Raw genomic sequence first — 26,941 nt, 5'->3', positions numbered from 1 at the left:
GGATTGTAAAACAATGAAAGAATTTTTCTTTTACTTTTCAAAGAGGGATGTATTCTGGGGGCTGGGGAGAGGGGTGGGCAGGGAGAAAAGTGCAACAATGAATGAATGGAAATCCAAAGTCTCTATAAATTTTCAATGAAGTGAATAATAAAAAAAATTTTAAAAAGCTCCATTTGTGAAAGCATTCTAAACACTTATTTACTGTTTTCCCAATATTCACTAGTTTTTTTCCTAGTCAGTCAGGCCTTCTCAGCTTTAACCTAGGACAAATGTTGCCCTTTTGATCTTGTATAGTTGATTGTTCTAAAAAGTGCATGCCTTTCCGTTGTTACTTATCTCCTCCTGGGATTTTCTGTTGAGTGGCTAGAAGCTGAGTCACAGGACTGATTTAAATTCCAGGCTTAAATGGTGTGTAAGAGTCACTTTCTCAAGGATTATGTCAGTATCTATTCAGCCAAGTCTTTTTTTGTGACTTTGAGTTTTAATCTCATGTTTTTCTTTTGTTCTATCAGGGATCTTTTATTATGATCCCTCTCAGAGCAGTCAGTAGTGGTAAATTGATAACCATGTAGTTCTTCTAGTTTCAGGTTTTGGAGAATATTGTTATATACTGTCAAGTTAGAAGTGACCTAGACTAAATACCCTCTAGCCAATGTGTGTACTCGACAATATGCAATAACAACAATAGTGAAAATATCAAGTATTAAAATGTATAGAATGCAGCTAAAACCATGCAAAGAATAGCTTCCACCTTAGAAAACTATATTGTTGTCTTGAATGTTTGAGTACCACTGAGTCAGAACTGACCCATAGCTGACCTTCCAGCAAGTTTTCTGAGGTAGTAAGTCACACAGGAGTAGACTGCCCATCCTTCTCCTGCAGAGCAGCTGGTAGAGTCAAACCACATACTTTTGGGATTGCAGCATAAATTCTTACCACTAGGCCACCGGAGCAAGAAAGGCCAGAAATCTGTGATAACCATAACCATCTCAAGAATTTAGAAAACAATAGAAAAGTATAGAGAGAGATATGAAAAGCAAGTACATAAAAGTAAGAGTAGGGATTAAAGTAGTAGACAACAAAATATCATGGAAAAAATAGAGATGAAACCTGCATCTTTGATAAGACCAGTAATACTAATAAACTAGTAAGGCTGATGAGAACAAAAGAGAGTGGCATAAATAGTGAATATATCATCAATAAAGAAGGTATCACAATAGCTCACACAAACATTAAAAAGAGGATTTTCTGATAACAAACTTATGATAATAAACTGAAACCATTGTTAAAGATAGGTGGAAGTAGAACACTTAAGTAGACATTTATCTTTTAAAAAAGGAGCTCTGGTGGTTTGGTGGTAATTTGCTCTGCCAACTCGAAGGTACATGGTTCAAATCTACCAGTTGCTCAGAAGGAGGAATATGGACAATCTCCTCCCATGGGATTTACTGACTCTGAAAACCCTGTGGAGGGTTAGCAATAGGTGGTTCCGTCTCAATGGTACACAAACAACAACATTTCCATTAAGAAGTTGTCCCTGGGTAGTGCAAATAATTACATACTCAGTTATGTCATAAAAAATGTTGGCAGTTAGAATCACCCGAGAAGACCTAGCAATCTGTTTCTGTAAGATCACAGTCATGACAACACGATTGTCTGCACACACGGGATCACCATGATTGCTCTCAACTGATGGCAATTGGTTTGGTTTATCTCTATGCAAAGAAATGAATCTTGTTAGAAAACACTTTTTCTTTCCTTCCCACTGATCTCCCTCCCTCTCACATCTCTTCCCTCCTTCACTCCCTCTTTCTTCTTCTCTCCCTCCCTCTTTCTCTCTCTCCCCCCTCCTCCCTCTCCCTCATTTCCTTTCCCTCTGCCTCTCCCCCCACCCCCAACACACTCCCCTATAACCAAACCATATCATTTCACTGGGGTCATTTTACGAAATATTTACAGAAGAAATAGTGTAATTTTGCTACAGCTCTTCAGGAGTTTTTAAAATAGATAATCCTTCCCAACCTCCTTTAGGAAGGACACCAGTGTCCTTCAAAAATTCATGTATTATTTGTGTGGTTGAAATTATTTGAAAACATATATATTTGTGTAGGTTGAGAAAATTTCTAGAAAGAAACACAAGAAATTTCCAACAGAAATTCCTTTCAAAGAGAGGAGCTTTGGAGGAGCTGCTGTGGAAGAAGAAAAAAAAAATCTTTTTATTATATACTTTCCTGTACCATTTAAGGACTCTCAATCACAGACATAGAATGTGTTTTATAACAAAGTAATTGCATTATTACTGAAAATAAATGTAAACTAAAAGAAGAAAAAGAGACTTGCATTTTTGCATGACTTTGTAGATCAGAAATGAATGATTTTGACTACACTGAGGCTAATTGGTTGGTGGCCTCTGATAATAGCTTGAAGCTGAAAAGGGAGAATAAATTATTCACCAACCTCAAGGTCAGACCGGATACTTGAGACATGGTGGTTTAGAAAGATTGCCTCTGTCACCTATTATTAGGTACGTGTTTATGCAGCAAAACTTCCAAAACCACCAGTGTGTTTTCTGCTTCATGATAAATTCTGGCTTGTTCCTTACACAGACTGCTTTAAGCCTTTTCTGTATTATCAAACAATGAATCTGCCTTATCTCCCTGATGAATGCAATGGTGCGTTAACTTCCCTGTGATTTATATGGAAGAAATAATAATCAATGAATAAATTTTTTATAGGTACTATTCCATATGTAATGGTTTTCTGATTCCAAGTTATTCTGAGCAAACAACTCACAGAACTGGTCTAATTGTATCTCTTATTCCCACTTTTAATGCAATTTTTGGCAGCTGACCAATTAATTGTTTAGCATTCAGTTGTTTTTGAAAACTCATCAGAAAGTGGTCTAGAAATGGATGGTTGAGTGCTAACTGGGGTTACTGGATTTACATTTTGATAAACAGAAACAGGGGAGGGAACAACCTGGTAATGGGGTCTGGGAAAAAGGGAAGAACCGCACAGGACATTGGGATGATAGGCTCGGTGTGCATCGACTTTGAGTGTGAGGAAACATGCTGGCATATTTAACAGAGGCAGTGATACTGAGACAATTAACATTTCTTAAAAAGCTTTAAGCACTCAAATAGGAAACAGATTTATTTTGCTCATAGAAGTTCTTTTAGTCTGTAATCTCACATATTTATGTTCAGTTCTAAATTCATTGTAAACCAATTCATTGTATCAAATAATTTTCAATCTGTGAATATCCTGTGTCACTCTTGTCAAATGCCTCTCTGGGTTTTCTTGCCCATAATTTTTTTTTTTTTAAATATGGAACACTTCACAAATTTGTGTGTCATCTCTGTGCAGGGGTGATGCTAATCCTCTCGGTATCTTTCCAATTTTAGTATATGTGCTGCTGAAGTGAGCACATTGCCTATAATCTTTATAGAAGCAGTTCTCCAGATCACTTTGCAGCCCCGCCAGCTGTGGTCAGCCACCAACCAGTCTTTAGTTTAGCAGGTGACTGTAAAACTATTTTTGTTTGTTACCTGTGGTGGCGGTGGTGGTGTTAGATGCTATTGCGTCAAGTATGACCCCTAGCAATATTATTAATAACAGAACCGAATTCTGTCCTGTCCTGTGCCATCCTCACACTTTCTGACACACTAGAACCCATTCTGGCAATCACTGTGTCAATCTATCTGGTTGAGGATCTCCCCTTCTTTTGCCAACCCTCCACCTTTAAAAGCATGATGTCCCTCTCCAAGAAATAGTGTCTCCCTCCAGTCATCAAATTGTGTGACCCTATGATTAAGTCCGTCTCCCCCTAACACTTGGATCTTTGTACTCATTCTGCAATAATGGTCTTATACTGTATTTGTCTCTATTAGACTGAGTTAGTTCACCTAAGATAATGCTCTCTTGTCCGTCTCATGCTAGGTAGTAATTTGCAAAATCATTGCTCCTGCATACTGCATAGTATTCCATTGTGTGAATGTACCATAATTTCCCCAATTTATTCCATTGTGTTGGGCATTTGGGCTATTTGCATGTTCTTGCTTTGGTGAATAATGCTGCTATGAACACTGGTGTACAAGTCTCTGTTTGTGACTCAGTTCTCATTTTCTCAGAGTATATTCCAAGCAGTAGAATAGCTGGGTTATATGGAATTTCTATGTTCAGCTTTTTGAGGAAGCACCAAACTGCCTTCCAGAGTGGTTGTACCATTTTATGATCCCACCAACAAAGAATTCCTGTCTCTCCACACCCTCTCCAACATTTATGACTTGCTGCCCTGCTAAACTTTGCACTGCTACTGGAGTAAGATGGTCTCTCATTGTGATTTTGATTTGCATTTCTCTTATTACCAGTGATTTTGAGCATTACTTTATGTGTCTGTTGGCCATCCAAACGTCCTCCTTTGTGAAAAATCTTTCCATGTCTCTTGCCCAATTTGTAATTGGATTATCAGTCTTTTTCTCCTGGAGGACAAGGAGTATTCTGTAAACTTTCATCCTTACCTGAGATGATATTGCCAAATGTTGGAAAAAAGGTTTTGATAAGCAGAGAGATTTTATCTGAAGAGGATAAAATTGATGAATGGGACCCTCCAGAGTCAGTCTTTTTAAAGAAACAGTTATATTTATTGAAAACCCAATTTATGTCACATCATACATTAATTCTAATCCTCTCTATGTCTTGAGATTTATTTCTCTATATCCCCCTTGAGAGTCACTCACTTTGGCTTGGTAGCATCGCATTCAGTCCACTAGGCCAACTGGTCTCCCTCTGTGTTGTTAGGTGCCTTCGAGTAGTAGGTCACTCATAGCGAACCTATGAATGAAAGTCCTTGACACTTGCATGACTTTCATCCACTCCAGGTTCATAGGGTTTCTGGAGGCAAGCTATTTACGGAAGTGGATGCCACTGCTGCTTCCAAGCTTGTTTGAATTGTGGACCTCCACCAAACACTGTCCACCATGGGGTAACCATTATCGCAGTATCACAGAGTTCAACTTCAAGTGATACAACCAAGACAAAGGTGGGTGATTCTAATCCGCAGCCCTTGTGGCAAGTTGTGTAACAAGTTGAGCTGGTAACCAAAACGCTGGTGGTTTAAACTTACCACTTGATCCATGGGAGAAAGATGGGTAGTCTTTTTCTGTAAAGAGGTGCAGCCTTGTAGACCCCATGGAAAGTTCTTATGGGTCAGAATCAACTCACTAGCAGTGGGAGGCAATATATGGTTCCACGATCATTAACATACAATTGAAGCCTTGTCAAAGTTGAAAATGGTGACATTGAAGATCTGGAGAAAGTAAAGAAGCTTCAACACCTTTCCAACCTTAGAGCACACACCATTGATAACTCTCATCCAGGTAGCAAATGCAAACTTGAGGATGCTTAGAATTTGCCAGCTTTTCTCCAACCTCATCATTCAAATATTGGTTCTGTATATACACTGAAATAGTGCTTAACTACGTCATAGATAAGCTTCCTTCTTTCCCTTGGAAACATTTTTTTTGGGTGAACTTCTTTCTCAGGCACTTAATCTTCATTTATGTAAAATTATTTTTCTTACGCATTACATTGTGAGTCACAACCACAACTAATATCTTGGACTCCTGTCTAAAATTTCTAATACTCTTTGACTATAAATTCTGGGAAAACGAAGGTCAAATGCTATCAATACTTGCTAGCATAATACTTGACTGTAATAGACCCTCAAATATTAAAGGAATCCACAAGGGAATAAAATCCAAATGAATGATTGAAACACCATTCTAGTTAACTGATTATTGTCAAATTAGTTGACCATTTTAATTCATAGTTTTCTCTTCATTGTTTTATTTGTGGATCTTCTTGTATCGGGCTTTTTGAGGTGGTATCTTCCTAATGTTTACACACCTGTTGTAAGACAATTCTGGATGGAGAAAAATGTCAAGCTGAAATCCAGAATATAGAAACTAAAGGGGTGGGGGGAAGTTAGAAGGAGGGAGGTACTGCATGTGAATAGAGAAACAGATCACGAACTCAACTATTGTGTTTGTAGATTTTCTTTCCAGTCTTTCAAAATTAAATTAGTATTAGGGAAAATGAATTCAATCCTGTCCCCTCTTTTGACCTGAAACCAGGTGGCAGCTTTCAGATAACAGCAACAGAGAGTTCCATCAAAAGGAGAGGTCTTTTTCCAAGAGTCAGAAGGCCTGCCAAAGGCATAATTAACACTTTCTCATAAACGAGAGATGAGGCTTCAGTTCTCCCAGGCTGGGGCCCTGCATGTATCTGCATGCTGCTCCCTGGAGGATAACAGCATTCCTAGTGAATCCTGAGCAATCCTAGCATTCCTGAGCAAATAATGTGAGACACGACTTTATGAGGAAGAGTGTGGCATCAGGACTGGAGTAAGACTCATCAACAGCCTGCGTTATGTAGAGGACACAACAACCTTGCTTGTTGAAAGTGAGAAGGATCTGAAGTATTTACCGCAAAGGACCAAGGACTGCAGACTTTCATATCTCAGCATTAAGGAGACAAAAATTCTCACCACTTGCCCAATAGGCAACATCATGATAAAATTGTTCACTATTTTATCTTGCTTAGGTCCACAACACTCTTGGTACCAGTGATCAGGAGACTTATAGCATTTGGAAAGCCTGCTGTCAGGAATCTCTGAAAAGGCCTGAAGGGCATTGATGTCAATTTAAAGACTAAGGTGCTCCTGATTCAAGCCACAATCTTTCCAATCACCTTCTATATATTTGAGAGCTAAACAATGAAGAAGGATGATAATTATAATGTTGGAGAAAGTGCTGACTATCCCATGAATTGCCAAAGGAACAAACAGATATGTCTTGGAGAAAGTTCAATCAGAATATTCCTTAGAGGCAAAGTTGATGAAGCACCATCTCACATATTTTGGACATATTGTTAGGAGAGGCTATTCTTTGGAAAGAAATATCATGCTTGGAAAAGTAGAGGGTCAGAGGGTCTACAAAGGAAAGGAAGACCCTCAATGAGATGAATTGACACAATGTCTGCAGCAATGGACTCAGTGTGTCAGGGATGATAATGATGGCACAGGATAGGACAGAGTTCAGAGTTCATAGGATCGTTATGAGTCATACTTTACCTACAGCACTTAACAACAATATCATAAGGTGAAAAGAAACTCTACACCCTTATCCCTAAAGTTAATGGGGGTTTTTTGAGAATGATTGGTCTAGGGTGAGGGGAAGGATGAATTTTAGTCTAAGAAATACAGATAAAAGACTTACAACCCAAGATAACAAGGTATTTTTGTATTGAAAAGCAAACGATCACATGAAACCATCTAAATATGACCCTTTCCTCTGCCTCTGTTGTTAGGTGCCTTCAAGTTGAATAAAACAATTCAATGTCTAACTATTTCATACCGTCATCATGATCTCCTTAGCACCAAAGCACCAATAAACTTAGAGACACAATCCAGAGGTTCTTGCTGGATAGTTTATCTTCTTAAAATGCCTCCTTTTGTTAAAATACGACACAAGTATTTCTGCTGTGGTAGCTGCATTCATTACTGACCACCCATAGACGTGCAAATCTTCTGAAATAAGGAACCCTCAAGATGCCAGTGTAGAAATAACCATTTTTGCTTAGTCTTTCAGTTTATAAAATTGCCTGGAAGAGCTTTTCCTCCTGTAAATGTATTTTTAGCCACAGTTAAAGATAACTGTTATCACACTAGACGGCTGGGTGGATGCCTTGACATACACTTTCTTGAGCACTTTGCACCTCCTGTTTCTTCTCTTTCCCAATGTCTAGCTGCAGGTCCAGGGGCTCAGCGGTCCAGCCAAGATGAAAGCAAATAATCTCAGGTCTATGCTAAAAGCTTAGTTTCAGATCTACTCTTAAAGAGTCTCTGGAGAAAAGCTATGGGAACAGTTTAATAAATCATCCTCCTGGGGTTTTTGCCTATAAAATAAGATTTGCAGGCTCAATGGTTTCTGAAGTGTCTCCCCTCCCAGCTCTAAAATATTATAACTCAGTGGGGTACAGTATAACTCAGTTATTAATAATTGAAGCTTTCTAAAGAACAGAATTAAAAAAAACAGTAGAAGAAATCTAATCCAAGTTCCAAATTTGGCAAAGTCCTTATTTCAAATCTGGGCATTTTAACTTCTTAAGTATTGTGCCTCAATTAGCATAAAACTGTTTTTAAAGGGACCGCTACTTTGTCACATTCCTCCTGTACTCAGGCACCCTATTTAGTTTATCTCACTTAAATCTCCTAACTCTATGAAGAGGGAGGTCTGGGAGCGTGGTGCGCACACTGCCTCCAATGAAGAAAGGTGGGCAATGTCCACTCAGGTGGCCGAAAGCCTTGGAAGTGCAGTGGAAGGTCAGCTGTGGGGCAGTGAAGGAAGTATTTTATAAATGAAAAGAATTGATATTTAGAGAAGTGTAATAATTAGATCAACCAACATATACCTTGAAGTGGTGGAATTCAGATGCCAAACTAATAAGGGATATTCCAATATTAAATGAAATATTTTTTAAAAAATTATACAGTAAACACATGATCATGGCACAAATATCAGGAAAACACTAAAACGAAAGAAAATTACTTCCATAATCCAGAGATAACCTCTCTTGACATGTCGGTGCATTTCTTTCCAGATAAGAGCAGAATAGCTTTTTGGATTGTTTTATTTTTCATAGAAATGTAGCCCATAATATGTCCACTCCATGATAATTCTTCTAACTTGGCTTGTTTCTCATACTGCAAAAAAAGCAAACAGGAAGGTAAATAAATAGTGGAGGAAATGATAAATAACAAAAGGTAGAAACAATTTTATCACTGCACAGAAAAAAAGTTTCTGTATACTAGTGTCTGGGAAGAATTGGCAAAGCTAAACTATCCTGTGTACTTTCTTTAAAAAGGTTAGGAAAGACATAAACATGTCAAAAAACCACATAAGACAGAAAGGTTTTGAAGAGCAGGTAAGATTGGGGGCGAGGGGATCAGAATTTAAAGATGATCAATGAAAATCCAACCATTCTGTAATCTTTCATTAAAGTAACTTATAATTTTTTAAAAATGCTGACTTTTGATCCTGACTCACGGTGAACTCTGTTTCAATGTAGAGCTGTATTCCTGGATCTTCATGTCTGTGACCTCCCAGAAGCAGGAGCAGCTTGCCAGAGCTACTTTCTGAGGCACTTCCGGGTGAGTTTGAACTGACAACTTTTTCTTATTTGAATGAAAGTTTAAAGAGTAAATTGGTTTTCTACTCAAGCATTCATACACATTTTCTTTCATGGCATTAATTTCAGTACCACATTCTAACCACACCCTATCTACTTCCTCTCAGTGATTCTCATTTCCATCAATCCTCCTAACCCTTCCCACTTTTTGAGCTTTATCTCTGGGCCAGTATCTTCCTTTTGATCTTGTATTCTTGATTGTTCTAGGTAGTGAGTACTTCCCTGGCATTATTGTTCACCTGGAAGTCCTGTCTATTGTTTGTCTGAAAATTGAGCCATAGGGTTTAGTTTAGTTTAGTTTCAGGCTTCGAGAAGTCTTTGGTTCAAACCCTCCAGCCACTTTACAATAGAAAGACAATACAGTCAGCTTCCATAAAGATAGATTTACAGCCTTGGAAACCTTGATAGGGAAGTTCTATGCTTTGCTGAAAAATGACTGAAAGAACATTCAAAAGAAAAGGGTTTTCTCTGCTTTCTCAAATGAAAATTAAAGTAACTTGTCAAAACAAAACAAAAAGAATGAAAAGGGTTTGGTTTAGTTTGGGCTATTAGAATTAATTCATAATTTATAGGAGAGAAAAAATAATCTTCTGCCATTATATACTTCCTGTGTTGCTATATACCATGTAGTTGGAACTGACTCATAGCCCTAAGTTTCAAAATTCTTCCTTTCAGTAGCCAAGTCTTCATATTGCAGCAATGGAGAAGGACGCTATTCATCTTTTAATCTTATAGCATATTAAAGTGACTGAGTACTGGGTAGTGCAAATGCTAATACACTCAGCTACTAACTGAAAGGTTACTGGTTCAAAGTCACTCAAAAGCTCCTCAGGAAAAAAGTCGGGAAGTCTCCCGAAGTCACTGAAAACTGTAAGGAACACAGTTCTGTTCTGACACACATGCAGCTTCAAATGAGTTAGAACTGATTTTATGGCAACTGGGTAGGATGACAGAGAGAACATCTTGCCTTCCATACTAGACACCTGGGTTTGATGACTGCTCACTCCATGCACAGCCACCACCCTCAGTCTTGTGGAGGCTTGAGTGTTACTATGTTGCTAATCAACTTTTACTAGAATTTCCAGATTAAGAGTAGGAAGAAAGGGCTGGCTATCTACTTCTGAAGCAGTTCATGAACACTCTATAGATAACAGTCTGATCCACATCTGTTCATGTAGACGGCATAGGACTAAGAGTTGTCATGAGTTGGGGATCAACTCCCCTACAGATACCAAGGAACAATAAGGTGATTGGTACATTTGAATTATACCACTAGACTTCAAAAATGTCTTTGTACAATTATCTGCACAAAGCAAGTCTCCTGACCCTGAAGACTGTTAGTTAGCATGTCGGTATTATGTGCTAACTTTCTCGAAGCTTAGCTTGGGTAGAATACAAGAATGTCCATGGCTCAGCCAGACATTTATTTCTATGACATTTATATATTCATTTTGGACTGCTGTCACCATGGATTTCCATTTTCCTCTTCACTTTCTGGCTGTTATGATAGCTCCAAACTTTATTCTTCAGACAACAATAACACTGCAGGTTTTCATCCACACTTTATTTATCCTATGTTGATTAAAAGAGATTTTGCCCTTAAAAAAATTATAGATGAGAAATTCAGAGGAACTTACAGTCCTTTTTTTTTTAAATTCCAACTTTTTTTTCATCTTTCAACTGTTGACTCCTTTCAAAAACACTTATAACCCTGTTTATTGACATGCTCTAATATACTTTGGATGGTTGGTTTTCCTATGTGTTATACAATTCATGGCTATTATTGCAGGAGAATTTGATTATAATTAATCTGGCCGCTGAATGGGTAATGAATTGCCGGCTCAAAGGTAAGCAATTCAAATCCACCAAAGAGTCTGAGAAAGAAAGATGAGACAGTCTCCTTTCATATGATTTATAGCCTCTGAAAACCTGCTGCAGGGTCAGCTACGATTCAGTTCCAAGTTGATAGCACATAACATCAATATGTCTTTTGACATGTTAGAGTATGAGAAGCCCTGGGAATGCAGCATTATGGCACTAAGTGGAATGAATGTTGGTGGTTTGAACCCACACACCAGCTGCTCTGTAGACATTCTCCCTCCATGCCCCCCAACCCCGGTTTCATTTGCAAGGTCTCTTGGGTTTCTGTTAGCTCTGAACACTTTAAATCAATTTCTCAGGTTGGGATATTTTTTACCAGAAAGTGAGTGTAAATTTGAACTTCAATTCCACATAAATAAATCTGTCTTAGAAGAAGTACAGGCAGGGTGTTCCTTAAAAGCAAATACGGTGATGTTAGCAAAGAAACATGGCTCTGCCACCTGCTGTCAGGAAAACCAATTTTGGAAGACACAAATTGCAGTAGAAAAAGCGCAAGTTTTATTCAATATGCTAGCATATACGCACAGAGAGTATGAGCTTCCCAAATGTGTCTCAGCAAGGGAAGGTTGTGAGGAAGTATTTAAAGACTAGGCTAAGGATGTAGGAAAGAGCTCCCGTTTGGGAAGGGAATGATGGTGTTATCTTCAGAACCGAGGAATATGCAAATCATTAGATGCATACAGATGGCCTCTAAGTCTTTTCAAGTTAGCTGTTGAATTACCACAGGACATGTATCATAGCTTTTCTTCTTTCAAGATGGTGTCTTTCGGATTCAATACTTGATCTTCACAAGCATGCCTTTCAAAGTGAATGCCCTCTACAAGGTCATACATTCGCAGAGCACTTGAAAGCTCTTAGCAGAGTTAGAAGTTGTTAAGAGGGAACACTAAGAGGTAGCTCTTGTTGTATGCTGGTGAGTCCAGGCTGACCCATAGCTGACCTGTCAGCAGAATTTCAGAGGCAATGATATCACATAAGAGATTACCCATCATCATTCTCCCATAGAACAGCTGGTGGATTCAAACTGCAAGACTTTGGCATTGCATTAGAGCTTCTTACCACTAGGCCATCAGAGCTCCAGAGGTCTCTAGGCCACTCATTTAGAGTGTGTTCCTAGGTCTTGTAATACCTGCATTTGCTGAATACTGGTCTTCCAAAGTCTGTCTTTCAAGGCAAAAGAGTCTGATTCAGGACATCATGTAAAGATAGAAAGGAAATAGGAAAATAAACAAGCCTATGAGGCAATGCAAACCCAGCAGTAATTAATAAAAGCCTAACAAAGTTAAAAGTTTTCTTTCCTAGTCATGATACAAGGTCATGTGAGGAGGTGAATGGAAAGAAGTGAAGCTCAGCTATGGATTAGAGGCAAATTACAACAGTTAAATATCCAGACTTGCTAGGAAGGTGTTCCCTATGCACCGTAATCTCAGAGGAACACAGTTTGGATCTACCAGATGTTCTTCCTGTGCGATTTACTGCCTCTAAACCTACTGGAGGCTCAGCTCTGGGTTGGTTCTGACTCAATTGTACAAAACAATAGGCTGAGAGTACAAGGCCTCCAGCCTGACAAGGAATCTTCCTTCCATTTTCCTTCTATACCAAAAGGACGCTTTTAAGATGCTATTAAAGAAATGCTTGTTTCCCAATGCTTTCTTCCGTGTTGCAGTGAAACTTCGTCTCACATACTTTGAGCATGTTATATGAGGGACCAGTACTTGGAGAAGGACGCCATGCTAAGTAAACTAGGGGGTCAGGAAAGGAGAGGAAGAGTCTGGATAGAGGGATAGATACAGTTTTGGCAACAATGAGCTGAAGTGCAGTGGAGATTGTGAGGATGGCTTGGGATCAGGCTGCGCTGTCCCCAGGGTTGCACGGCGTGGGAGCTGACTCAACAGCACTTAACAACTAAAGTAAAGAAAAATAAGCATTGAACGTCCATCTCATGGAAAACCAAAAGAACAAATCAATGTCTTGAAGAGAGTGCAGCCAAAATTGTCTTTGGAGGCAGGAATGATGAGGCTTTGCCTCACATACTTTGGGCATGTTGTTAGGAGGGGCTGTTCTTTGGAGAAGGACATGGTGATCAGAAAGGTGGAGGGTCAGTGAAGGAGAGGAAGACCCTTCACCCGGTGGGTTGATGTGACTGCTGCAATGGGCTCTAGTGTGTCAGGAAGTGTGAAAATAGCACAGGACAGGTTGGGGTTCAGATCTGCTATTCCTAGGGTCACTATGAGTCATACTTGAGGACACCTAACAACAAGAACAACCAGAGCCCAGGTGAAACAGAAACCCCCCACCCCCATTGTACTGCATAGAGTTCACTATTAGTCTCTCATTTATCTTAAACCAAGGGCTCAATCCTTCTGGGGCCACACCTTCATTTAGTAGTTTCAGTAACAATTCCCACATTTAGATGTGTCACCTTATCTCATCTTCCTGCAACCAGTCATTGAGATTCAATCCCCTTGTTACTGAATTAGTAAATGCCTCAGGGCAACTGTAGTATCTGCATTAAATTAACACTGTTCATCTTTCTTTTTGTGGATCCTGGAGATTTTCCTTGCTGTTTTATGAGTTCGCTTAGCAAGTTTAAAGGATGTTTTATTTAGAGAAAGATTATTTTTTATGAAGTTTCATTTAAAAATTTCTCTGTGTTATAAAACCAAAATGTGACTGGACCTAAAGAGGTAAAACGATAGTACTCTAAATTATTACTACTGCTTCACAAATGGGACAAGATGGAAACTTTTTCATGGAAATGGGTTAACTACATCCTTCAAGTTACAAAATGGACATGGTGGTGATCGTGGAGAGGAAAGAGAGATGAAAAAACTTTGGCTACCTAGCGTATTATGGGTTGTCAGGAAGCCAAGCCTTCTTTAGAAATTCACTAAGGTACTGAACTAAAGAACTCGAAATAAAAACCTACATAAACCTTGAAGCTAGGAGTCAGTTCTGACCCAATGGCACATAACAGCTTTTTGTGAAAGTTCTTTGCATTTTATATTTCTAATATGATTATTTTTTCTCTTGAGAAATATGATTTTTACTTTTGTTCTTTCTGTGCTAGGCAATAGCTTAAATATTTTATATGAATTGCCTCATTTAACTTTACTCAGCACAGTGGTGGTGATTGTTAAGTTCCAGTGAGTTGAATATGATTCATCGAAACCCTAAGAACAGATGGCCCAAACCCTGCCCTATTCTGTGCCATCTTCATCATCTCTGGCACACTAGAGCCCATTGCTGAAATCACCATGTCGATGCATCTCATTGGTGTTTTCTCTCCTTCGCTGACTCTTCATCTTTCCATACATGATGTCCCTTTCCAAAAAATAGCCTCAGCCAGCTACATATCCAAAGTATGAAAGAAAATACTTGCCATCCTTGCCTCCAAGGAGTACTCTCACTGTATTTTTGCAAGACTTGTTTAGGCAGTCAATGGGATATCCTGTCTTCTCCAACACAACTCAAAGGCATCAGTTCTTCTCATTCATTGTTTAGCTCTCTGATGCATAGCAGGTGATTGAGAAGATCATGGCCTGAATCAGGCACACCTTAGTCTTCAAACTGATGACATTGCTCATCAGAATTTTGAAGCGGTTCCTGACAGTGGACTTGTCCGATACAATACATCTCCTGATTTTCCAACCGCTAATACCAAGGATGCTGGTTGCTGATCCAAGCAAGATTAAATCACTGACAGCTTCTGTCCTTTTTCCAACTATCCTAATGTTGGCTGTTGGTCCTGTGGTGAGAACCTTTGTTTTCTTGATGTTGAGATGTAAGCCATACTGAAGGTGTGGTCCTTAATCTTCTGCAGCAAATGTATCATATTCTCTTCACTTACAGCAAAGTTATGTCCCCTGCATAAGACAGGTTGTTGATGAGTCTTCTGTGACAGGGATGACTATTAGTGTTATTTCAGAAATGATAAGCTGACGGTTCAAAGTTATTAACTTTATTGAAGGCAAGAGCCCACCATGGAAACTCCTGTCTTTACTGCTCTGGAGGGCACTTTCTTAAACCCTACCTTCAGTGGCTGTTTTCTGTTCTCAAATCAGTTCTCTTTACTCCCGGCAACCACGTGTGTTAGAGCTGTTAGATGCCATTGATTCAATTACGACTCAACCCACTAAAAACAGGGAGCTTGGTCTATGCAATGTCATCTTCACCAATAAAGTGTTATTGGTTGTAATCTTTTAGGAAATAGTCCACTTTTCTTCTTTCTGTATAGCCCCTAGTGAAGTCAAACTGCCTAGTTTAAGATTGCAAGTCAATTGTAAATCTCTTGTAGCACCCAGGCTCCCCTGTAGTTTATTAACACGGTATAGAACTTACTTTATAATTCTGTAAGTTGGTTTTACCTACTCCTAGTTGTATTGCTTTTTATAAGTTTTCTATACGTTTAGTTATTTCCTATCAGAAATAAACTTATTTTTCCCATTTTTATTTTCTTGGCTATCTTTCTAGTTTCCCCCTTCCTATTACCGCATTTGAATTGGATAAGCATAATTCTTCAAAAATCTTCCTTCAGCCTTTTCTCTTTTAATAGCACTTCTCTTTGTCTTCTCGTGTAGGAATGTAGAAGCATTATACACTCAATGCAATTTGAGCTAGAAGAATTATATCATAAAAATACCACTGGCCCTATGTGAGAAATACTCTGGGGTTTACTAACAGCTGGTTTAACAAAGAAACAGCTGCACTGGAAAAGGTTGTTTAAATAAAGCATGCTTAGTCTTTTAGGATTTTCATCTTCTTTTTTGAATATTAGCATTAGTTGTGTTCCATACCATATGCTACTCAAGTTTTTATTTTGCAAATGATTTTCCAGCTTAAAACAATTCTAATATGTCCTAGGTCTCTCCATGATAGAAATGGCAAGTGATAAAGTTGAGAGCTGAGAGTGGTTCTAGAAAGTTATCTATACCTTGTATGATAGCAAAGGTCAAGTTCTGGCGTGGATAGGCAAGGAGGAGATGGTGAATCCATTTAGAAACGAAGACCACTCAAGCATAGTGACTCTTGGAACAAAAGATCAAATCAGCTGTTAGACATATATTGGTCACTAAGAAGACTTGACGGCCCTTAACAATAACAACTGAAAGAGAGAGAGCTCGAGCTCTGTTGGCCTAGTGGACAGAAATGATGCTACAAAGCCAAAGGTGGGTGATTTTAATCTGTGGCCCTCAGGCCTGGTTTTTAATTGTTTTTGGTCAAACATTCTTCTAAGAGGTATAGCACTGGTCTGTCCATTTGCTGTTAACTCATGGTTGCTGTTATGCTAAACACTGACACTGATGTGCCCAATGTGATAATGGTTACCACTGGTGGACAGTGTTTGGTGGAGCTCCCAGATTAAAACAAGCTTGGAAGCAGGAGTAGCATCCACTTCCAAAATAGCTTGCCTCTAGAAACTCTATAAACTTGAAGAAATGATGAAAGTTATACAAGTGTTCAGGTCTTTCATTCATAGGGTCTCTATGAGTCATCTAAGACTTCACAGCACTTAACAACAACCAGGACAATAACAGATGATCCTAGTAGGGGAATGCAGCTCCGCTCTGGTGGCCTAGTGGCAAGAAACTGCACTGCAATCCCAAAGCCACCAGCTGCTCTGTGAGAGAAGGATGGGGAGTCTCCTACCATGCAATTAACTGCCTCTGAATACCTGCCAGAGGATCTGCTATGGGTCGATTCCAACTTTATGGTGCACAGCAACAACATTACTATTGGCAGAGAATAATGAACACTGGTCGTCTAGTGTTAAGGAGCTGGGCTACCAAGCCAAAGGAATGTGGTTCGAATCTACCAGCTATTCCAAAGGAGAAAGATAAGCAGTCTCCACTGTGTGAGTTATTGCTCTCTGAATACCGGCTGGAGGGTTGGTTATGGGTCAGTTCTTACTCAATGGCACCTAACAATAACAATTGATGGAGCAGGATTAGTGGTATCAGAACATGTCTAATTTAGGGGGGGTGGGTGGGAAATGCAAATCAAGATCAGATCAAAATTGATTCCTATGAGGTGGAAGCCATATATACTTTACTTTCCTGCCACCTTTTTCTCAATTCTGACACCATCCCTCCCTCCCACGACATGCTCCACTTCTCTTCTGGGTTTAATAATCTGGCCACACAGAGCCCACAGATAATACTTTCAGATGAGTGCTTTATTAATGAAATTGTTGTTGTCAGATGCTGCCAGTTCCAAATCGTATACAGAAGAAGAAAGCACTGTCTAGTCTGGTCTGGTCTGGTGCCATCTGAACAATCATTGCTATGCTTCAGCCCATTATTATAGCCACTGTGCCAGCCCATCTGATTAAGAGTCTTTCTCTTCTTCACTCTCTAATACGAATGTTGTACTTCCTTGGGGACATCTGTAGGGTATAACTGTAAGAGAGGTCTCCCTTCTTACTTGTGGGACATCATCTTCAGTTCCTTTTACGTGAGCATGCCTTTTCTCAGTCTTCTCAGGAAAGGTACCACTTAGTCTTCTGAGGACAACCTTCCCTTGGTCCTGATGTCTGTCACCACCAGCTTTGTTGCAGGCCCCCTCCCTGGCCTATTGATATCATCAGTGTTGATGCAAGAAAGATGATATACTCTACAGCTTCAGTCCTTTCTCCATCTATAGTGATGTTGTCTTGAGTTATAGCTCTGGACAGGAATACGGACTCTCCCGTGGACTTCCAAAAGAAGAAACAGAAATGTCTTCGACAATAGCCAGAATGCTCCTTGGAGGCAAAGATGACAATGTTTCGTCTCTCATAGGCAAGGCTATTGCTTGGAAAGGGGCATCTTGCTTGGAAAGTTGGAAGATTAGCAGAGGAGAGGAAGACTCCCAATAGATAGATAGTCACAGTGACTGCAGCAACTGGCTCAGATGTGCCAGAGATGATGAGGAAGGCATAGTAGGGTTCAGGTCTGTTGTTCATAAGCTCACTGTAAGTCATACTTGAGGGCATGTAACAACAACGGCAACAACAACAAAGAAATAAGATGTATCTTGGAGTAAAAGACTTACTATTTCTTCTTATTTATTCCTCCTTTGGTGGTAGTGGTTGTCCCTAGACTCCTGTTTTGTTTTGAAGTTGGTCATATTGCTATCCATCTTTAAGATCACAATTGACAAAGTCCTGTGTTGCTAATGAGTAGCAATGAAGAGCATCTGTAGCCTGAGGTATAAGTAGTTGTGTATTTATTGGTATAATTAGTTTTGAGTGCGTTTCTGTGAAGTTCCTTTAAGAGGGCACCATTTCCCCTCCACCTTTCTACTTGTACTTTGTTCCTTAGAATATGGACAAATTAGCTAGAGCTCCAGCAGCTCTATTTGTCTCTAAGGCGGCAGAGTCTATGCCTAGGACTGATCGAAAACTGGAAGGACCCAGAGTTTCACAGCCTCTCAGGAAAATTGGATCAACTATGAACTCATGAACTGCTTTACTCCCGACTTTGTTGTTATTGTTAGGTGCTCTCAAGTGGACAAGTCACAGTGACCTTCTGAACATCCAATCCTGAACCTTGTCCTATCCTGTGCTAGCCTCATAATCTCCAACACGCTCAAACGCCTTGTTATGGTCTCTGTGTCAGTCTGTTTTGTTAAAGTCTTCTCGTTTTCTTGACACTCCACCATTCCAAGCATGATATACATTGTTGTTGTTGTTGCTGTTATGTGCCATCGAGTCGTTTGCGACTCACAGCGACCCTATGCACAACAGCCCTAAACCCTGCTCTATCTTGCTCCAACTGCACCGCCTCTGACACACCCATCCCGATTACCCCAGTCACCGAATCAATCCATCTCATAGAGGGTCTTCCCCTCCTGCGCCGTCCCTCAACCCTCCCAAGCATGATGTCCCTCTCCAAGGACCCGTCCCTCCTGGCAACATGTCCAAAGTATGTCAGACGAAGCCCCAGAATCCTTGCCTCCAAGGAGTAGCTTGGTTTAATCCTCTCCAAGATGAATCTGTTTGTTTTCCTGGCAGTCCAGGGTACATTCAGTACCCTTCTCCAGCACCACAGCTCAAAAGCATCCACTCTCCTTCTGTCCTCCCTAGTCATTGTCCAACTCTCTGATGCCTAACAAGCGATTGCAAATGCCATGGCCTGTATCAGGCGCACCTTAGTCTCCAGAGAGACACTGTTGCTCCTGAGTATTTTAGAGAGGTCCCTAACAGCAGACTTTCCCATCACGATACGCTTTTTGATTTCCTGACTGCTGGTGCCAAGAGTGTTGACTGTGGAGCCGAGCAAACTGAAGCTGTGAACACTCTCAATCTCTTCGCCATCCATCCTGACGCTGTCAGTTGGTCCAGTGGTGATAATCTTTGTCTTTTGACATTGAGCCTCAGTCCATACTGAAGGCTGCAGTCCTTGATCCTTCGCAGCAAGTGCATGAGGTCCTCCTCAGTTTCAGCAAGCAGGGTTGTGTCATCTGCATAACGGAGATTGTTAATAGACCTTCCACCAATCCTGATACCACAATTCTCCTCATAGAGCCCAGCCTCTCGGATAATCTGCTCTGCATACATGTTGAAAAGGTATGGAGACAGGATGCATCCCTGGCGCACACCCTTCCCAATTTTGAACCATGCAGTGTTACCCTGCTCTGTTCGGACTACTGCCTCTTGGTCCAAGTATAGGTTTCGCATTAGCACAATTAAATGTTCTGGGATTCCCATTCTTCTCAGAGTCAGCCACAGTTTGTTATGATCCACACAGTCAAATGCCTTTGCATAATCAATGAAACACAGATAGACATTCTTCTGGTATTCTCTGCTTTCAGCCAAGATCCATCTAACATCAGCAACAATATCCCTAGTACCACGACCCCTTCTAAACCCAGCCTGGACTTCTGACAGTTCTCTGCTGATGTGCTGTTCTAATCGTTTTTGGATGATCTTCAGTAGAATCTTGCTTGCATGTGAAAGCAATGACACTGTTCTGTAGTTTCCACACACAGTTGGGTCACCTTTCTTTTATTGATATACATTAGAGGAAAAAATATCTCTGTAAGTCATTATTTGGGTTATTTGAAGTGATTCCCAAAAAGCCTATCCCTAACTAATAGCCTCCTGTCAAGTCATTTTCATGACTGTAAATTGAAGACTATATCTGAGAAAGCCAAGTGATAATCATGAGAAAAACACTAAGGAGAGCAAAGCAGAGAAATGGAAACTGCTTAGAGCCTAGAGGATGGTATGAAAGTGCTGCATTAATGTTCAGAAGCTACTCTACTCTGGGAATTTTATGAAGCAATTCAATGGCCAGCTCTTAGAGGCTGGTGGAGTTAAGGTACCATATTATTGTTACATGAATGTGCTTGTAATGCTTTATCACTGCATTTGTACTACAGTCCAAATTTAGCAGATCTCCCTGGCCTCCATCATCTGCCTTCTGCCCATTTTCCTTGCTGTCAACTGTCACTTATTATATTATAGGAGGTCATTCATCTTGTCTCTAATGCACCACTTTCCCAGTTCCTAGCACAGTACCTGACATAGTAGTACTTGCTCAAGATTCTCTGTTGAGTCTGAGCGAAACCAAATGAAAATGACAGAAACAGACTCAAATTGCCTGATTCCAAATCTGTGAGTTTATCCAAAAGGCCCAAATTTCTTCTTCCTTCCTCTCCCCGATGATCAAATTTTGTCTACTTTTGAAAGCACTTAATGTTTTTCTTAGCTATTATATTGAATTCCTTACCAAGGAACCCGAGAATGACAATGTTGTGCTTACCGCCATGCATTGCTGTAATAGTACCCATCTGGTATCTTCTAAGAGCATGTTGTATGATAACGTAGATGTAGAATCAGAAAGGCTGTGTTCTAGTGCTAGACCTGTCATTTCTCAGCTGCAAGTTATGGAAACCCCAAGACCTGAGTCTTATGCACACAATGAGGACAAAACACATGGACTTACATTACAGTCACTTTGAGGTTTAATTCTGTTAGAAAAGTGAGACTAGAAGGGGGAAATGACTAATCTTTTCTGGCTGCAGAATTTGTCAGTGCAGAGAATTCTTCTTAAAGCAATGTTTGTTTATATAATGAAAGCCTCTGTGCCGTGGTCAGAAAGTGAGTCAGAGGGTGAAGTTGCTTTTCTAAAGGAAGTAGGAGGATGTTTCAGCCTCTCCTATGTGAAGAGACCCAGGTTTCATATATGTAGAGAGACCACGGAAGGCAAAAAGAATGAATGACTAACATAGCACTCCAACTATTTTTCTGTATATAAATCACTGTTAGTGCCCCATAACTTAGGAAAAGTCACATCATACTTGTAAAACTGAGACATTTGGATACTATTTGGTGGTATAGTCTGATGTAGAAATTATTATTCCTGCATAGTATGCAGAGCAGAAATTGCATAACACGAATGGATTCAGACCTTTTGGGATGCCACCTGTCTTAATAGGCAGTAGGAGTGGGGGTGACTTTGACGCCAAGCTGCTTTATTAATAAGCAGGTAGTAAAATGAGATGTCAGACTACTTAGCCTATATGGAGATCCATGTCCTAAATACACAACTCTTTGTTAACGATCCTCATGTATATATAAATTCGGAGAGATTTTCCATGCACTTATAGATCTATAAAAACAAGCAAACTAGCCATTTCTCATATCCCTAGAAAAGTGATTGCATTCCACTTTAGAATCAGGAGTGGCATTTACATTCTAAACTACATGCCTCCAGAAACTCTATGAACTTTGATAATGTTGATAGTTGTAGAGGGGCTCCCGGCCTTTGGTTCATAGGGTCACTAAGAGTCATGCTGGACTAGAAGGCAATCAAAAACAGTAACATTTTTATTGCTTTGCATACAAGGATTAATTTATATTGTACTTACTAAATTCATTCATTTACACTTTTTTACTACAATTGATCTATGTCTATTATTACCCCAATTTTTTTAGTCCCCATTGAATCTTTGCTATTCTTCACCTTTTCCCCTTAGATATTTATCCACATCTTACTATCCTTCTATTTTTACAAAAATGTTGTTACGCAGTATTTGTCCTTATGAGACAGTTCACCCAGCATAATGCTCTCTAGATTCTCCCATGTTATATAGTATTTTACAAAATTTTTCCCTAATGCTGTATAGTATTGCACTGCATGAATGTACCACAATTTCTCAATTTATTTGTTGATGGGCATTTGGGCTGTTCCATTTTCTTGCTATTGTGAATAATGCTTTGGTAAACATACATGTACATATCTCTGTCTCTCAGCTCTATTGTTCTCAGGATATATTCCTAGCAGTGGAATAGCGGGGTCATAGGGGATTTTTATATTCAGCTTCTTGAGGAAATGCCAAACTGCCTTCCAGAGTGGTTGTACCATTTTACAATACTATCACCATTGCATGAAAGTTCCAAACTTCCCACTTCCTCTCCAACTTGCCATCCTCTTAAACTTGAGTATAGGTATGGGGGTATCTCATTGTGGTTTTGATTTGCACCTCTGATCGCGAGTGATTTTGAGTATTTCTTCACGAGTCTGTTGGTCATCTGAAATGTCTTCCTTTGTACATTCTTTCCATGTCTTTTGCCCTTTTTGCAATCACATTATCAGCACCCGTAGGATTCAGTAAACTTTTGCTATGAGGCCCTTGTCTGAGATGTCAATGTCAAATGTTTTTTTCTCAGTTTGTAGGATTTCTTTTCACAGTATTGGGAAATTTTTTTAATATATACACAAGGACTTAATTTTTAGGTTCCATTTATCAATTTTACCCCCTCCCGGTTGTGCATTTCTGGCTGAATTTGCATGTCTATTTATGCTAGGGGTAGGGCTTCTAAGTTTGATTGCATGTTTTTTTCTTATAATCCATATAATCCTTACGATTTTAGGCTTTACCCCTAGGTCTCTGATCTACCTTGAGTTGATTTTTTGTATATGGTGTGAGATGTGGGTCTTTTTTTTTTTTTTAACAAATAGACTCATGATATTTGAAGCTGCATTTGACTGGCTCAAAAAAATTCTTCTCTGCTGATCATGTGCTCTCTTAGAATCTATTTCTGGATTTTATATTTCAGTACTGATTTAGGTTTAAAGAAAGAAAAGAGAAATAGTCTTTCTACTCTACCATAAAGGGACTGAAATAGCTGAATGATAAAGTAAGACACACAAAAACATGCCTATTTCCAGAAACACATGTTTGGAACACAAAAGGAAAACTGAAAGCTCATTAGCCAAGGGAAGTAATTAAATCTTTATTTCAAAATTTCCAGAATGTAAATTGTTTAACACTAATTACCTACTGGACTAAATAATATTATGGAACCATTATGAGACTCAATCGCAGGCATGAATCCATCCTCTCTTTTTATATCCATTTCTCAGTTAAACATTTTGCATGTAAATGCTATAAATAACAGACTGTGTAATTTAGGCACCAGAAATAGATGCTTAATGTTCCATTAAATTAGAAACTGATGCAGTGTGATTTGGGCTATGCGTTGCTAGCCAGAAAAGAAGCAGAATTCATGGAGATTACAGACAGGTTTTGCAAAGTACTGAGTTTCCCATGGTTCTGAAAGAAAATACTAATCTATGTCACTTGAAATATATTGAATGTTAAACCAAAATGATACCTTCATGTTACCTTTTTAAACATTAGACGAATGGGTTATAATGCTTACAATTGTGAGCCCTAAAAAATGACCACCTCCAGTCTCTGCTTGAGTTTTGGTGTTTTTTTCAAGTGGCATTGAGCTGAGTAGAACTAATAACAACCTACTCAATAACAGATCTCCATTCTGTGCCATGTGTGCACCATCTCTGGCACAGCCGAGCCCATTTCTGCAGTCACCATGTCAATCCGTTCAGTTGAGGGTCTTCTTCCCTTCCAAGCATGGATCTTTTTTCCAAGGAATAACCTCTCCTAGCAACATGTCCAAAGTATGGGACATAAAGCTTTGCCATCCTTACTTTCAAGGAGCATCCTGGCTCCAGCCTTTCCAAGACACACCTGTTCATCCTTGGCAGTTCATGGATATTCAAAACTCTTCTCCAACATCACAATTTAAAACCCTCAGGTCTTCTGTCATCCTTATTCACTGTCCACCACTCAGATGCATAACAAATTGCTGCTGTTATATGCCATCAAGTTTCTTGTGACTCATAGCAACCATATATAGACTAGCTCTGAACCCTGCCCTGTCCTGAGCCAGTCTGACTGATACGCATAACCCCATTACTCTGGGTACTGTGTCAATCCATTTCATCTGGAATCTATCTCTCCTGTATCATCCTTCCACCCTTCCAAGCATAATGTCCGTCTCCAAGGCTGGTCCCTCTTGACCATGTGCCCAAAGTATGTGAGAGAGAGCTTCAATATCCTTGCTCCAGGGATGAAATTAGTTTCACCCTTTCCAAGACAAACCTGTTTGCAATAAATTAGGCAAAAATATTTTAGGATTAAGAGAGTAAGCAAATAGATTTTGAAATAATTCTACATGGGCTTAAATTCTGTTTCAAACACTTACTGAATACCTGAGATGAAGATCTCTGGCAGATCACCTTCCTGATTTTTAGGTTATACATATATAACGAATAGAGTTAACACTCAACAAATCATATTTAAATATTACTCTTACATCTTGTTTCTAAGTATTACCTAAGCTTCAACCAGCTGGAAGGCAGAGAAATATCACTTTGTCAAGAACTACACTGTTTCATGTTCCCTTTTCTCCACAAGAATCATATCTAGACTTCCTTAAAGGTGAAAATGCTTGAATGTTGGCATCCATCCAGAGACACTTGGCAATAAACTTCTGAAAAACTGTGGAAAACCTTATGGAACAAAATTATATTCTGCCACATAAGAGTTCACCATGAGTAGGGGCCAACTCCAGGGCAACTAGTTGTCACATTACCCCTTGCCAAATCATTGATTTCAGGCCTTACTTTCTAGGATCAGGTCTTAAGCTAGGAAGGAAGCATTGACTCACACTGAAGTGAATAATCTTCCTTCTGACTATAATACCCTAGAGGGATACGTCTCTCTAAAGTTTCTTACAATATTCTACTCAGACCATTTTTTAACCTTAAAAACCTCTAAAGGTAAAACTCTATAGTTTTACTTTTTAATTTAAATAGACTGTTGTTGCTGTTATGCACTTTTGAGTCATCTGTAATTCATAGTAATCTATGTTGCTCTTCTGAACCCTTCTCTGTCTTGAGACAATCTACTGTATCTGACACTTATCCCATTACCTGAGTCAATCTATCTCATCCAAGGTCTTCCTCTCCTGCACTGTTGTTCCTCCACCCTTTCAAGCATGATGTCCTTCTACAAGGACTGAGCCCTCCTGGCAACATGTCCAAAATATGTGACACAGAGCTTCAAAATCCTTGCCTCCAAGGAGCAGCTTGGTTTCACCCTCTCCAGGACAGATTTGTTTTTCTTGGCAGTCCATGGAATGTTCAATACTCTTCTCCAGCACTACAACTCAAAGACCTCGATGATTCTTCTATCCTCCTTAGTCATTGTCCAGTTCTGTGATGCATAGGACACAATTGTGAAGCCCATAGCTTGGATCAGGCACACTTTAGTTTCTAGACATCGTTGCTCTTCCAAACTCTGGAGAGGTCCCTGATAGCAGATTTTCCCAGTGTAATTGATTTTTTTTTTTAAATTTCCTGGCTGCTTATGCCAAGAGTATTGATTGTGGAACAAAGCAAGCAGATCTTGTTAATAATCTCAATCTCTTCTTCTTCTATTATAATACAGCCAAGTGGTGAGAATATTTTCTTGATTTTGAGCTTCAATCTTTCTTGAAGGTACAGTCCTTGACCTTCTCCAGCAATTGCCTCGGTGCTCCTCAGTTTCAGCAAGCAAGATTGTATCATCTGCATATTGCAGGTTACTGATGTGTCTTTCTGCAATTCTGATGTCACATTCTTCCTTATAAAGCCTTTCTTCCCAAATGATCTGTTCTATATAGAGACTGAAAAAGTAGGGGGATGGAATGCATCTCTAATGAACACCTTTCCTGATGTTTGAACCTGCAGTGTTTCCTTGCTCTGTTCTGATGACTGCTTCCTGGTCCAACTATAGGTTTACTATGAGCATGAGTAAATGTTCTGGGATTCCCATTCTTCTCAAGGTTAGCTACAACCTGTTGTGATTCACATAAATGCCTTTGCATAGTCAACAAAATAGAGATAGGCATTTCTCTGGTATGCTGTGCTTTCTGCCAAGATCTAACACTGACTGTCATGTCCCTAGTGCCAAAGCTTCTTCTAAAGCCAGCTTGCACAACTGGCCATTCTGTCAATGTATTATTCCAGTCATTTTTGGATAATCTTCAGCAGGATCTTGCTTGTGTGTGATATTAGCGATATTGTTTGATAATTTCCACATTCTGTCAGACCACCTTTTTTTGGAATGTGAACAGATATGTATCTCTTCCAGTCAGTTGGCCATGTAGTTGTCCTCCAGATTTCTTGGCACAACCTGGTGAGCACATCCAATGCACCAACTGTTGAAATATGACAATTGGTAGCCATCAATTCCTTCAGAGCAGCTTGAATTTTCTCTGTCACCACTGTCTCTTGATCATGTGTTGTTTCATGAAACACAAGCAGTGAATATATACATGGACTTCACTTGGTGGTCCACATAGGAATCAGTTGATAACATCTATAGAAAAAAAGAAAAAAAATCATTGAAGAATCTCAATATCAGCAGTGCTGATTGTGTGACAGACCATCAACTACTCATGCAAGTTCAAACTGAAGCTAAAGAAATTAAAATCCTTTGTACTTCTGGTTAAATTTATTCCCAAGTATTTAAT

This window comes from Elephantulus edwardii, unplaced genomic scaffold, assembly GCF_000299155.1.
Source record: "Elephantulus edwardii isolate Elephantulus edwardi_28Jun2011 unplaced genomic scaffold, EleEdw1.0 scaffold00007, whole genome shotgun sequence".
NCBI lineage: Eukaryota > Metazoa > Chordata > Mammalia > Macroscelidea > Macroscelididae > Elephantulus > Elephantulus edwardii.
The sequence above is the reverse complement of the archived record's forward strand: the minus strand, read 5'-3'. Positions refer to the sequence as shown.